At 41.4% G+C, this 13538-nt stretch overlaps 1 pseudogene; it reads left to right on the top strand.

The window, feature by feature from the left end:
• The first annotated feature begins 10826 nt into the window (after nt 1–10826).
• On the top strand, nt 10827–11770 carry LOC121473157 (annotated as a pseudogene).
• The last annotated feature ends 1768 nt before the right edge of the window (nt 11771–13538 follow it).

The raw sequence follows: 13538 nt of genomic DNA, 5'->3' as shown, positions 1-13538 counted from the left end.
TGATAGTCACAGAGAGAGAGAGAGGCAGAGACACAGGCAGAGGGAGAAGCAGGCTCCATGCACCGGGAGCCCGATGTGGGATTCGATCCCGGGTCTCCAGGATCGCGCCCTGGGCCAAAGGCAGGCGCCAAACCGCTGCGCCACTCAGGGATCCCTAAAAAAATAAATCTTAAAAAAAAAAATGAAGCAGCGAATATAAAAAATAGTGAAAAGGATTAAAGGGGAAAGGAGAGAAATTGAATGGGAAATATCAGAGAGGGTGACAGAACATGAGAGACAGCTAACTGTTGGGAAACAAACAATGGGTAGTGGAAGGGGAGGTGGATGGGGAAATAGGGTGACTGGGTGATGGGCACTGAGGGGAGCACTTGACGGGATGAGCACTGGGTGTTATACTATATGTTGGCAAATCGAACTCCAATAAAAAAAATATACAATAAATAAATAAATAAATAAATAAATAAATAAATAAATAGGAAAAGAACCCAAGTAAGTATTTTTGATAGACTGATTCATAAACTTACATGGAAAGGCAAAAAACCAGGATTAGCCACAAATGAACTTGAAAAAGAGTAACAAGATGGGAAATGTATTCCATGAGATATCAAGACTTATAAAATGACAATCATTAAATTAGAACATTGGCTCAAAGGTAGTCAAGTAGACAAAAAGGAATAAAATAGAGACACCCAAAACAGACCACATTTATTGATGGTTGGTCATGACAGTTGGCCCTGCAAAGCAATTGTAAGAGGTAATCTTTCCAAGAAATAGTTCTGGATTACTTGCATATACATGTAGGAGGGGAAACCCCTATCTCACACCATATAAAATAATTAATTCACACTTATAAATCTTAGTGCAAAAGATAAAACAAATTTTATAGAAAATATCACAAAAGAGTATCTTTATGACTTTAGGGAATTTTTTAAGACAGAAAATAAAATAACCACAAAGGAGAAAAATGATAAATTACATTAAAATTGAGGATTTCTATTCATCAATAGACACCACTGAGAAAATGAAAAAGCAAGCCACCTGGTGAAAGAAATTATTTGCATTACCTATAACTACATGCTTATGGATATATCTTATCCATATTAGATTTTTAAATGCCTTGAATTTGTTAAAAAAAAAAAAAACAGGCAACCCAATTGGAAGGTGAGGAATAGACTTGAGCAGGCATTTTATAAGAGGATTTGCAATGGCCAGGAAACAAATGAAATGGGTTCAATGTCATTAGTCCTCAGAGAAGTAGAAAATGAAACCACATTGCTGCTATAAACATTGGGGTGCAGGTGTCCCGGCGTTTCATTGCATCTGTATCTTTCGGGTAAATCCCCAGCAGTGCAATTGCTGGGTCGTAGGGCAGGTCTATTTTTAACTCTTTGAGGAACCTCCACAGTTTTCCAGAGTGGCTGCACCAGTTCACATTCCCACCAACAGTCCAAGAGGGTTCCCCTTTCTCCACATCTTCTCCAACATTTGTTGTTTCCTGCGGGAGGGTATTATGCTGAGTGAAATAAGTCAACCGGAGAAGGACAAACATTATATGGTCTTATTCATTTGGGGAATATAAAAAATAGTGAAAGGGAATAAAGGGGAAAGGAGAAAAAATGAGTGGGAAATATCAGAAAGAGAGATAGAACATGAGAGACTCCTAACTCTGGGAAGCAAACAAGGGGTGGTGAAAGGGAGGTGGGCAGGGGGTGGGGGTGACTGGGTGACCGGCACTGAGCGGGGCACTTGATGGGATGAGCACTGGGTGTTATGCTATATGTTGGCAAATTGAACTCCAATTTAAAAAATGTGTAAAAAAAAAAAAAAAGAAAGGAATGAAACCACACATGTTGGTAGAGAGAGAGAGCACTAGAACCCATATGGTATTGATGGGATGCAAATTGCAACAAGCACACTGGAAAAATTATTTGGCGCTATCTACTATAATTGAATATATCCACACCCTAGGATCCTGATATATGCCGCACAGAAAGATGTGTAAATGTGTTTCAAATATTTACAAGAATATTTATAGCAACAAATATTCCACCTTTATCATCAGAAGAACAAAGAACCGAAAGCAACCCAAATGTCCATTAACGACAAAATTATTAATTAAACTGAAATATAGCAATACAAACAAATACTATAAAATGATTAAAATGAACTACCTACAAATACACAAAACAAAAATCTCTGGAAAAAAAGAACACTCTGCTAAAAATCTCTGAAACATAATCTCAAACAAGGAGACCAGGCACAAAAGAATACATATGATATGATTCCATTTATGTAAGCTTAAAAATAGGAAAACCTGATCTATAGTATTAGAAGTAGGAGAGGGGTTATCTTTGGGAGGAGGAGGAAAGGATAGTAATTAGTAGGAGGCATGGGAAAGAGAGGTTCCTCTTTATCTGCTCTAGGATGCAGATAAGAGTTCAGTAGTGGTTAAATGGCTGTTTCCATTTTGTGATAAATCTCTTATGACTTGCATAGTTTCTATGCAAGTTTCTACTTCCATAAAATGTTTTTCAATCAACTCATAAAATACTCTCAAATAAACAAATTACTTGTAAATCATTAAAATAACTTGACAAACTATTTGCCCTCCAGCTTGTAATGATTCTTAAGGGATGCTATAATATTTATCAGGATTCAGCAAATTTTTCTGTAAAAGGCCAGACAGTAAATACTTTTCAGATTATACAGTCTCTGTCACAAGTATCAACACTGTGACAGTAGTGCAAAAGCAGTCACAGACAATATGTAAGCAAATGAGTGTGCTGTGTTCCAATAAAACTTTATTACAGACACAGGTGGTAGACGTAATCTGGCCAGCAGGCCATAACTCAGGGACCTTTGATGTATACAGTTAGGTTGAGTTAGGCTCTAAATGGAGTATTTTATATTTATAAATGAATTTATATCAGTAGTCGAATTGTTAGATATTTTTAATATCAGTGCTATTTATAGGAACTGTTTATAGAACTGATTCGATGGGGGAAAGAATTTGCAGAACAATACAAATGACAAGGCTTTGTGTCTATACATGTTTGTGTAGAAAGAGAAGAGTTCTATGGGGATTAGAATGGGAGACTCTTCACTTTGACTAAACTTCTAAATTATTTGAATATATTACAAAGAGCTCAAACTACTTCTGAAATTTAAAACCAGAGCTACAAAAGGAAAGCTCCAGGCTAAAATTATGGTGGCTCTACTTTTGGCACAGATATTTGGTGGTCTTGAGCATTGTGTTAGAGCAGATTCCAGATTCCTCTTTATGGGAGGCTTGGATTTACCAGGGGAAATTTTCAGGTTCACATTCAAGCAGAGGCAAGCTAACCTCCTAAACAGAAGGGTGTGCTGTCCTACTCCACAGGATGCCAGTCAGATTAGCTAGAATGGGCAAAGGCCTTTGTCCTTATCAGGCTTCTTAACCGCAGCAAGCGCATCTCATTCCTAGCCCAGCATGGCTGACAGTGAGAGCTGAGGAGTCAGGCACTCAGAGGAGTGACCCTCTGGGCACTTGCTAATCCAGAACTCATCACCACTAACATAACTATCAAAACCCTTGTGGAGATAAACAAGGTTCACAGAGGGCTTCTTAAGCACCAGTCCTCTGCATAGAGGGTTCAGTCTATTTTAGTTCAAGGATCTATGTGAGAATCTAATGAAAATAGTGTAAATCGTCCCCAGAAAGGAAAAAAAAAAAAAAGCACACTTCTACCTATATAGGAAATGTACATACCATACCAGATGGTTCACAGTCTCTTGTAGTGCATCTAACAATGCTGTAGGAGAGTCAGTCAGGCATGTCTCTACATGAAGAACCACTGCCCCTCAGGAAAGACTAGCATCGAAGCAAGCCAGACCATCAGAGAGCTGCAGACCTGCCTACACTACAGGTCCCTGAGAATCGCTTTGACTAAATTGGATCTTGGCAGGATGTCCCCTAAGCCTCCACTGAGGAAGTTAGAAGAATTTTCTGTTTCCTCTAAGGGTCTCTTGGAGAAGGTTTTCTTTGTAGTGCACAGTAATCTCTTCATAAAAACCCACAAGAGATATTTCTCTCAGACCATAGAGCCAGAATTGGTAATGTGTTTCCTACATAACTGCTTTGCTTGGGATCCCTGGGTGGCGCAGCGGTTTGGCGCCTGCCTTTGGCCCAGGGCGCGATCTTGGAGACCCGGGATCGAATCCCACATCAGGCTCCCGGTGCATGGAGCCTGCTTCTCCCTCCGCCTGTGTCTCTGCCTCTCTCTCTATGACTATCATAAATTAAAAAAAAAAAAAAAAAAAAAAAAGACATTGCATAAAAAAAAAAAAAAAATAACTGCTTTGCTTTTATCTCTTGGGTACTGAGAGTCTTGTAAATGACCTTCTCACCCTCTCCACTTTGATCATCAGCAAACTCAGAGCCCAGTGAACTTCCAGCAAGGGTATCAGCACTTGCTGCTGATCTTGTGTCCTCCCTCACACTATTATCTTTTACACCTTACTTTTTTGCTTCTTGTCCGTTGGCTACTTTTGATGTATTTTTTGACTAAATATTTAATCATTAAGAGTATTTATTTTCTTTACGTTTGTTGTATCTATCTTTCTAAACAACCCTATTCTTTTCAGGACAGGATGAAGTAGGAGAAAAAAAAGAGAGAAAGAAAGAAAGAAGAAAGAAAGAAAGAAAGAAAGAAAGAAAGAAAGAAGAAGAAGAAGAAGAAGAAGAAGAAGAAGAAGAAGAAGAAATAAAAGGAAGGAAGGAAGGAAGGAAGGAAGGAAGGAAGGAAGGAAAAGGGAGAGGAGAGGAGAGGAGAGGAGAGGAGAGGAAAGGAAAGGAAAGGAAAGGAAAGGAAAGGAAAGGAAAGGAAAGGAAAGGAAAGGAAAGGAAAGGAAAGGAAAGGAAAGGAAAGGAAAGGAAAGGGCAAGCAAGGAAGGGAGCCAAACACTTGTCTAGTTTTGGGGGGGGGGGTTCATGTGACTCTGGGATACTTCAGAGGATAACTTTCAGGAACCCCAGCATATAAATTAATTGAGTCTAGTCTTTCTCCTGAACATGCTTCCACCTCTTCTGATCTGTACAGAAATTCTTTTTTTATCCTTTTTTAAAATTGAAGTTTGACTTGCTAACATGTAGTATGACACCCAGTGCTCATCCCATTGAGTGCCCTCCTCAGTGCCCATACAGAAATTCTTGATGATGCTTCCCAACATCCAAAGAGCCATGCCTGCACACTCCTCCTTAACCCAAGAGCCAGAGGTGCTCCCCAGAGTACAGACGACTCCACACCAGCTGGGCCACTACTTCAGCTGAATGTAGAAGAAATCTAAGAGCTTTCACAATGGATAAACCATGTAAAATATTACTCTGACTCCATATTGGAAATCCAACACTTAGGAGCCCCTGACATCATCAACACCTCTTTGAAACTGAAGAAACTGATACTATCTTATAAACCAACATCAGACTTTAATCTACCTTCATCACTTGTCCTTGGATGAGCACAAGCACACACACACAGGTGCTTATGTGCACTGATACACACTCCCTTCCATTGTCTGAAAACTGTTGCCCCTCAATTATCTATACTACTCTCCCCACCAAAATAAAAACAGCAGGTCACTTCCATTGACATCCCCATCTTCCAAAATACCCAACATTGTTCCTCAACCCTCAGTCACCTACAAATGGGGAAGCTGAGGCACACCTGTGAGACCTGGCCATCAATCTGAGTAGGGAATACTCTCAACAAGTAGGAGGCCCCAGACATTCTCCATCCCCTTGGGCTATGCTTTGCTTTCTAAACCCAGAGCAGGCACAGAACAGACTTCCCTGAGGAAACAGCAGGCAGAGAGAATACACTGTTCCCTCAGAGCACAAGGGCTGCTACAGAGGCCTGGTGAATAGAGGCCAAAGCATTACAAGCTGAGAGAGGTCTCTGGACACATAAGTCCTCAGCTTGGTGACTCTGGGTGACAGTCTTCTGCAGTGAGGAGTCAGGCTGGGGATGGAGATGAGAGGTGGAGATGAGAAAGAAATTTGAAACAGTGTCCGGAGATGTGCTGACCATGTGTGCTGCTTCTCCTTGCTCCCCTCATTTCCTGTAGCAGAGGTGAAGGGAGAACATAAGGAGCCTGGAACCATTTCCTGAAGTACAGATTCTAAATAAATTTGCAGACATGGCACAGAAACATCCTTTGCATCTGGAGAGAGTACAGTGGAGAGAAAACATCTGGATATAGCAAACAACCAGGACAAAAGTCCACGTTTACAGTCCACATGCTTACCAGGCCTGCCTTTCCCATTGCCTGCCATCTGAGAACAGTGAGTTCCCAAGTGCCCATGTCAAAATCATTTTGAGTGGATTGATTAGATATCAGTGAATCAGAAAAGGGGTTATCCATGTGTTTTTGTCAAAATTAACCCAACAAAGTTGAGTGCTATCTGTGTTCAAAAAGGAATGGGTGCTCACTATGACTAAGCCTCTGGTTTTCACATGTTTGGTTAATCTAAGTGCAGAACAGGCAGGCTTCCAAAATTTGACCACGCTTGGTTATTTACTTTATCAAAATATTTTCCCCTGTCTTGTAGTATAAATTGTGAACTCAGGGAGAGGTGGGGGTGCTGACCCTCTGCCAGGCACTATGCTTTTACATGTCCACTGAGCCAGTCATGCTGTGAGACAGGTTTTCCCATTATCCCTTCACAGATGGAAAAACTATGTCACAAAGAAGTTAAGTAACTTGCTCTAGACCACTCACCTGACAAAGAGAAGACCCCATACCTAGAAAGTGGACCCACACACTCAGTGTGACCTCTGCAACAGCAGAGGCATTTTCTCCCCCTCAGTGGGGAGCCAAGAGGCCCCTGGTCCTAGCAATTCAAATATCATGATAATGAAGGTCCTTCTTCCCAGCAGGCCTCAATATCCCTCTTCTTTAAAGTGAGGGGGTTGGACTACATGATCTCTAAGAGTTTCTCCAGCATAGATTCCCTACAAGTCTAAAACATGAGTCCCTGTGTTTTAAAATCCAAGCAGTAGGAAACCAAAGGGCACCTTCCAGGAGAGAAGGCTCCTTCATTCCTGTCTGGCCTGTGCCCCACCCGCAGTGAATTACATGGAGTGCTGTTCTTTAGACAACCACTTGAGGGCCATTGCATTTCCTCTTTACATCTGTTCAGAATCAGAAATGACCATCCAGGCATTCTTTCATTCCACGAATATTTATCAAGGGACTATTATGTTCCAGACACTACACCAGAGGGGCGGGGTGGGGGGTGCGGGTAACAAAGAACCAGACGTGGTCCTCATACTTGGGCAACTTAAAGTCTAGTGAGGAAGACAGTGTTGTACATCCTAAGATTCAGTTCCAGTCCCTAGTGTGTGGGCAGGAGGGACAGCCAGGGTCTGAAAGGGTGAGGATCTACCACTAGGGTAACAGATAGGTATAACAGGTAATTCAGGCAGGTGGAATAACAAATCCCTGAGGCAAGAAAATGCAAGACATGCCTTAGAGTTGGAGCTTAAAATGTGAGAAGGCAGGGAAGGAGGCAGGAGATGAGCCAAAGAGCACACAGGAGCCACCTCTCAGGAAGCTCCATGAACCACAGGAAAGAATTCTGTGGATAATGGGGAGGCTTATGCAGCATGAAAGTGCCTGTTATGGGGTGTGTCCCTCAAAAAAGATACATCGGAGTCCTAATCCCCAGTACCTCAGAATGTGACCTTATTTGGAAATAGGGTCTTTATAGAAGTGATCCAGTAAAAATGAAGTCATTAGAGCAGATCTTACCCCAACATGACTGACATCGTCATGAAAAGACGGAATTTGGACACAGAAACACATTTATATGAGGGAAGACAATGTGAAGAAAAGAAGAGAGAAGACCAGCACCTACAAGTCAAGAAGAGAGGCATGGACCAGACCCCTCACAGCCCCCAGAAGGAACTAAGCCTGCCAACTCCTTGATGGTGGACTTGTAGCTTCTAGAACTGAGAGAAAATACATTTCTATTGTTTTAAGCCACCCAGTTTGTGTTACTTTGTTATAGCAGCCCTAGGACACTAAACCAGACTTTAACCTGAAGAGTAAGATGATCACATTTTTTTTATTGTTAAAAGAATGTTGTGGTTTCATTGCAGAGAATGGAATGGTGGTGACATTCTCAGAGAATGTCAAGAGAGGCTGTGGGAGCCAAATATGTCATGAGGACAATACTCCAATACATATGCAATACATAATAACATAACATACTTATGTTAGGCGGGAATGATGGCTTTCACCAGAGTGCCAGTGGGGAGATGAAAAGGCCTACAAGATTCGAGAGATATTTAGGCAATAAAAACAGATAGATCCCTGGAGAAACAAAGTCCATGCTGATAGACACGAGACAGAAGATGGAAAAATGATTCTGATTCTGGCAACACTAGCCCCCTGCATGCTTCTCGTCCCAGGCCCCTCTGCTCTCACAGCCAGAGGTCTGTCCCTTACCCTCTGCATTTGGTCCAGCCTCTCCTTCCTGGCCACCAGCTTCTTTATCAGACATTTCCCAGTTATCCCCATGACGGATATTGTGCTCATAGCTTACAAACTGCTTCCTCATACATGTTCCTCACTCTTCTCTTGAGAGCAAGCTTTATTTTGTCTTATATGAGGAAAGTGAAACAGAGGAGGGAAGGGACTTTGCCAAAGATTCGTTGTGAGTAGCAGAGCCAGGACTTAAACCCACAGCTTCTGTCTCTACATCCCAAGTATTTTGCTGTACCCTGCCACAGCTCCAATTACACAGCCCCAGTCAACACGGGGCTTGAGAGAGGTTCTGTCTCTAGCAATTACAGTAAAGGACTCCATGCAATATTGATTTTGAAAGTCTGTCAGTCAAACATTATATGGTCTCATTCATTTGAGGAATATAAAAAATAGTGAAAGGGAATAAAGGGGAAAGGAGGAAAAATGAGTGGGAAATATCAGAAAGAGAGACAGAACATGAGAGACTCCTAACTCTGGGAAACGAACTAGGGGTGGTGGAAGGGGAGGTGGGCGGCGGGTGGGGGTGACTGGGTGACAGGCACTGAGGGGGACACTTGATGGGATGAGCACTGGGTGTTATTCTATATGTTGGCAAATTGAACACCAATAAAAAATAAATTTATAAATAAATAAACAAACAAATAAATAAATAAATAGCCTGTCAGTTACTGGAATAAGGATGTTAAGGTCAAAGATTTCCACAGTGAAAAATTACACTCCTGCACATTTGTTTCTTTTTTTTTTTTTTTAATTTTTATTTATTTATGATAGTCACAGAGAGAGAGAGAGAGGCAGAGACACAGGCAGAGGGAGAAGCAGGCTCCATGCACCGGGAGCCCGACGTGGGATTCGATCCCGGGTCTCCAGGACCGCGCCCTGGGCCAAAGACCGGCGCCAAACCGCTGCGCCACCCAGGGATCCCTGCACATTTGTTTCTTAACCAATAAACTTGTTGAAGCTTTGCTAAAGCATGAGGAGATACTGTAGTGTTTCAGACCATCCTAGCTGAGATCTAGGCTCTGGCTCTTGTGGCCTACAAGACCTTGAGAAAAGTACTCAACACTTTTCACCTCAATTTTCTAATCTTTTAAAGGGGAATACTGTCCAGAGCCAGATCAGAGCTGTTTTGAGTAGTTATGAATAAATACATGAATAATATATATAAATATAAATACATGAAGTATTTAGCTCAGTGCCTGATACATAATGAGGACTCAATATGTTTTAGGCATAACTGTTATTATTTATCTTAATTGCATATTCATTTCCAAATCCTGAAAGCACACATAAAATGGGTCTCTCTCAAAGTCTCAAAACAAAGGGTAGTCAAACAATAAAAAGGCTAAAGCCTTCGCTATTTTGCAAAGAAATACAGAATAACTAACTGCTTTCAAGAACATCCCGGAAACCAGAGAGAGAAGAGGATTTGAGTAAGAAGTAAAGGAAGAAATAAAGCAAGTGATAAAGGAGGAAAAGTAGGGGTAGAGTGAGAAGGTATTTGCTGTCCCCATATTATAGACGAGAACACCAAGAATCAAAGATAGTAGGTAATCAGTTCAAGACCACACAGCCAGAAAACGAAGGAGCTGATTTTAAAATGTGTGCTATCTTAGCAAAGACACCACACTAAGCTCTTTTCTTTCCAGTGCATCTCTCACTATATCTGTAGCATTTCATTGTGCTTATTTGTTTAAAAATTTCTTCCCCACTAGACTCTAACAACCCTAAGAACAGGAATTGAGAATGAATCATCTTCGTAATCTCAGTATTGGCTTTCCAGTGAGCATGTAATGCAACAGTGTTTGATAACTGTGAAGACACAAATCCCCAATGTCTAAGAATGTTTGAATAAATAGGTTCATATGTAATAGAGGTTTTTGCCAGCTTTTAATGAAATGTTGGCTCTGAAAGGGTGACTATAAACACTGTGCACCTAGTTGGCATTTATCTTCTTACCTGATTCACTTAGGTGTTTGGTTTTTTGTCTATTTGCTTTGTTTTGTTTGCAAGGATAGTAGAGAGATTAGCCTCAACCTGACATATCTGAATAAGTGTTTATGGGAAGCTAGAGAAATATGCATCACTGAAGTCCACCTGGGATTCTTTCTGAAAGAAAATCCTCTCTCTGATGTCCCTGCATTTTTAACAATACTTTTGTATTGTTCAACTTTTTGTGGACTGTGCAAGGGAAGACAGAATCACAGGCCACTTATAGGAATCCTAGGAAAGATAGGAATAAATTGAAACTTGTTGAATTGAAAACTCTAGGATTTTCCATATTCATTGGCACGTGCAGGATTATGGAGAAGGTCAACCAAACCAGCAGTGTCTCCAAGTTCCTCCTCGGACTCTCCTTCTCTCCTGAGGACCAGAAGCCATTCTTTGCCCTGTTCTTCATCATGTACATGGTCACTCTGGGAGGAAACCTGCTCATCATCCTAGCCATCTGCTCTGACACTCAGCTCTAGACACCTATGTATTTTTTTCCTCAGCATCTTATCCTTCATTGACATTTGCTACACCACAACCATCATTCCCAAGATGCTGGTGAACTTCCTATCAGAAAAAGAAGCCCATCTCCTATGCTGAGTGTATGACCCAAATGTATCTCTTCTTGGCTTTTGCCAACACAGAAAGTTTCTTAGCGACCATGGCCATTGATCGCTTTGTGGCTATCTGTGACCCCTTCCATTATGTCACCACCATGAGCCACTGCCACTGTGTCCTGCTGCTTGCCTTCTCCTGCTCCATCCCTGACCTCCATTCCTTCTTACTTGTTCTTCTGATAAATGCCTCACTTTCTGTGACTCCAATGTTATACCCCCACTTCCTCTGCAACATCAACCCTCTACTGAAACTTTCCTGCTCTTCCACATTTGTCAATGAAGTTGTAATTAACACAGAAGGATTGATAACACTGATGACCCCCTTTATATGTGTTATCATCTCTTACTTCTGGGTCCTCATTGCTATTCTTAAGATCCCCTCAGCTGCTGGGAAGCATAAAGCTTTCTCTACCTATGGCTCCCACCTCACCATGGTGACTCTCTTTTATGGAAGTATTATTTATGTTTATTTCTGACCTCTGTCCAGCTATACAATCAAGGACAGGGTGGTGACAGTCATCTACACAGTTCTGTCCTCCATGCTGAACCCTTTAATCTACAGCCTGAGGAACAAAGACATGAAGTGGGGCATGAGAAAGCTGATGGGAAGCTTTCAGTCCCAGACAGCACCTCCGTGAGCACACTCAAAAATGAGTCTTCTAGAGAGATGGGGTAAATGGGTGATGGGCAATGAGGAGGGCATTTGATGGGATGAGCACTGGGTGTTCACTATAGTTGGCAAATTGAATTTAAATTTTAAAAAATGTAAAAAAAAAGAAACAAGTCTTCTCTGTTGAGCTCTCATTTCTGCTGATTGCTGGCATGCATACTGAACTACTAGAGGTTAATATGCCTAAGCTGAGTGTTCATGAGAAGTTGTATAAGTGACCATACTAGAATATTATACCCAGTATTATATATAATATCTTACATTTATCTTCCAATAAAATAATAATATATTTTGTTACTCCTAGGTGGCTCAGTGGTTGAGCGTCTGCCTTTGGCTCAGGGCATGATCCCAGAGTCCCGGGATCAAGTCCCACATTGGACTCCCTGCAGGGAGCCTGCTTCTCCCTCTGCCTGTGTCTCTGCCTCCTTCTGTGTGTGTCTCATGAATAAATACATAAAATATTTTAAAATAATAATAATAATAATAATATATCTTACATATATATACCCACCAATCAAAGCCACCTCATTAAGGCCCCCTTACTGACCCAGGGTCTTTGCACCCATTTCTCATTCCCTACTCCCATTCCCCCTTCCCACTCACTCCTTCCAAGTGTAGCTGAAAACTTCTCATTAGTTTTTCGTGGTCAAATTTTCCCTGTTAAAAACTCTGAGTTCCCAGTATCTTTATGTAATTAAGAAACATCTTCAATTAGATACAGTACATATATATCATGGAATATTACTCAATCCTCAAAAAGAATGAGATCTTGCCATTTGCAATGATGTAGATGAAGCTTACAGAGAGTGCTATGCTAAGCAAAATAAATCATAGAAAGACAAATACCATATGGTTTCACTCATATATGGAATCTAAGCAAAGAGGAAAAAGAGAGAGAGAGGCAAACCAAGAAACAGACTCTTAACTATGGATAACAAACTGATGGTCACTAGAGGGGAGGGATGTGATGGTAGGGATGGGTGGAAATAGGTGATTGGGATTAAGGAGGACACTTGTGAGGAGCACCAGGTGTCATATGGAAATGTTGAATCACTATGTTGTACACCTGAAACTAATATTACACTGTATGTTAACAGGAATTTAAATACAAACTTTTTTAAAAGAAACATCTTCAATCAGTTATTCAATTTGCAGCAATTTCAATGTCCCTGAAATTACGTAAAGTGGTTGTGTGTGTGTGTGTGTGTGTGTGCGCGCGCGCGCGCGTGCAGGTGCATGTGCCTGTTGTCTTCCCCATAAGATTAGGACCTCCCCAACAGCAGAGACTATTTTTCACATCAGACAGGGAATAGATGATGTCTCCTCCATTTTTGGAATCTCTTTCTCAGCCCAGTGTTCTGGGTCCTGAACACAGTGTAGAATCAAGAGTTGGCCCTCAGGAGCTGGTTGACTTAGTGACTTAGATACAGCACTCCAGATGACCTGGTCTACTTCAGTGTGTCTTCCCTGGCATTCTTCCCTTTGCCCTCTTTTGGTCTCTCCCCTCTTCCTAAGTGTCATTTTGGTGTCATTCACCCTGGAAGCATCTGTATTTCTGACATCATCACCATCCATTGGTCTGTTTTCTTTCTTTTTTATTTTTTTTATTTTATGATAGTCACACAGAGAGAGAGAGAGAGGCAGAGACATAGGCAGAGGGAGAAGCAGGCTCCACGCACTGGGAGCCGATGTGGGATTCGATCCCGGGTCTCCAGGATTGTGCCCTGGGCCAAAGA

Source organism: Vulpes lagopus, chromosome 12, assembly GCF_018345385.1.
Source record: "Vulpes lagopus strain Blue_001 chromosome 12, ASM1834538v1, whole genome shotgun sequence".
Taxonomy (NCBI): domain Eukaryota; kingdom Metazoa; phylum Chordata; class Mammalia; order Carnivora; family Canidae; genus Vulpes; species Vulpes lagopus.
This window is presented reverse-complemented; position numbering and strand designations above follow the sequence as displayed.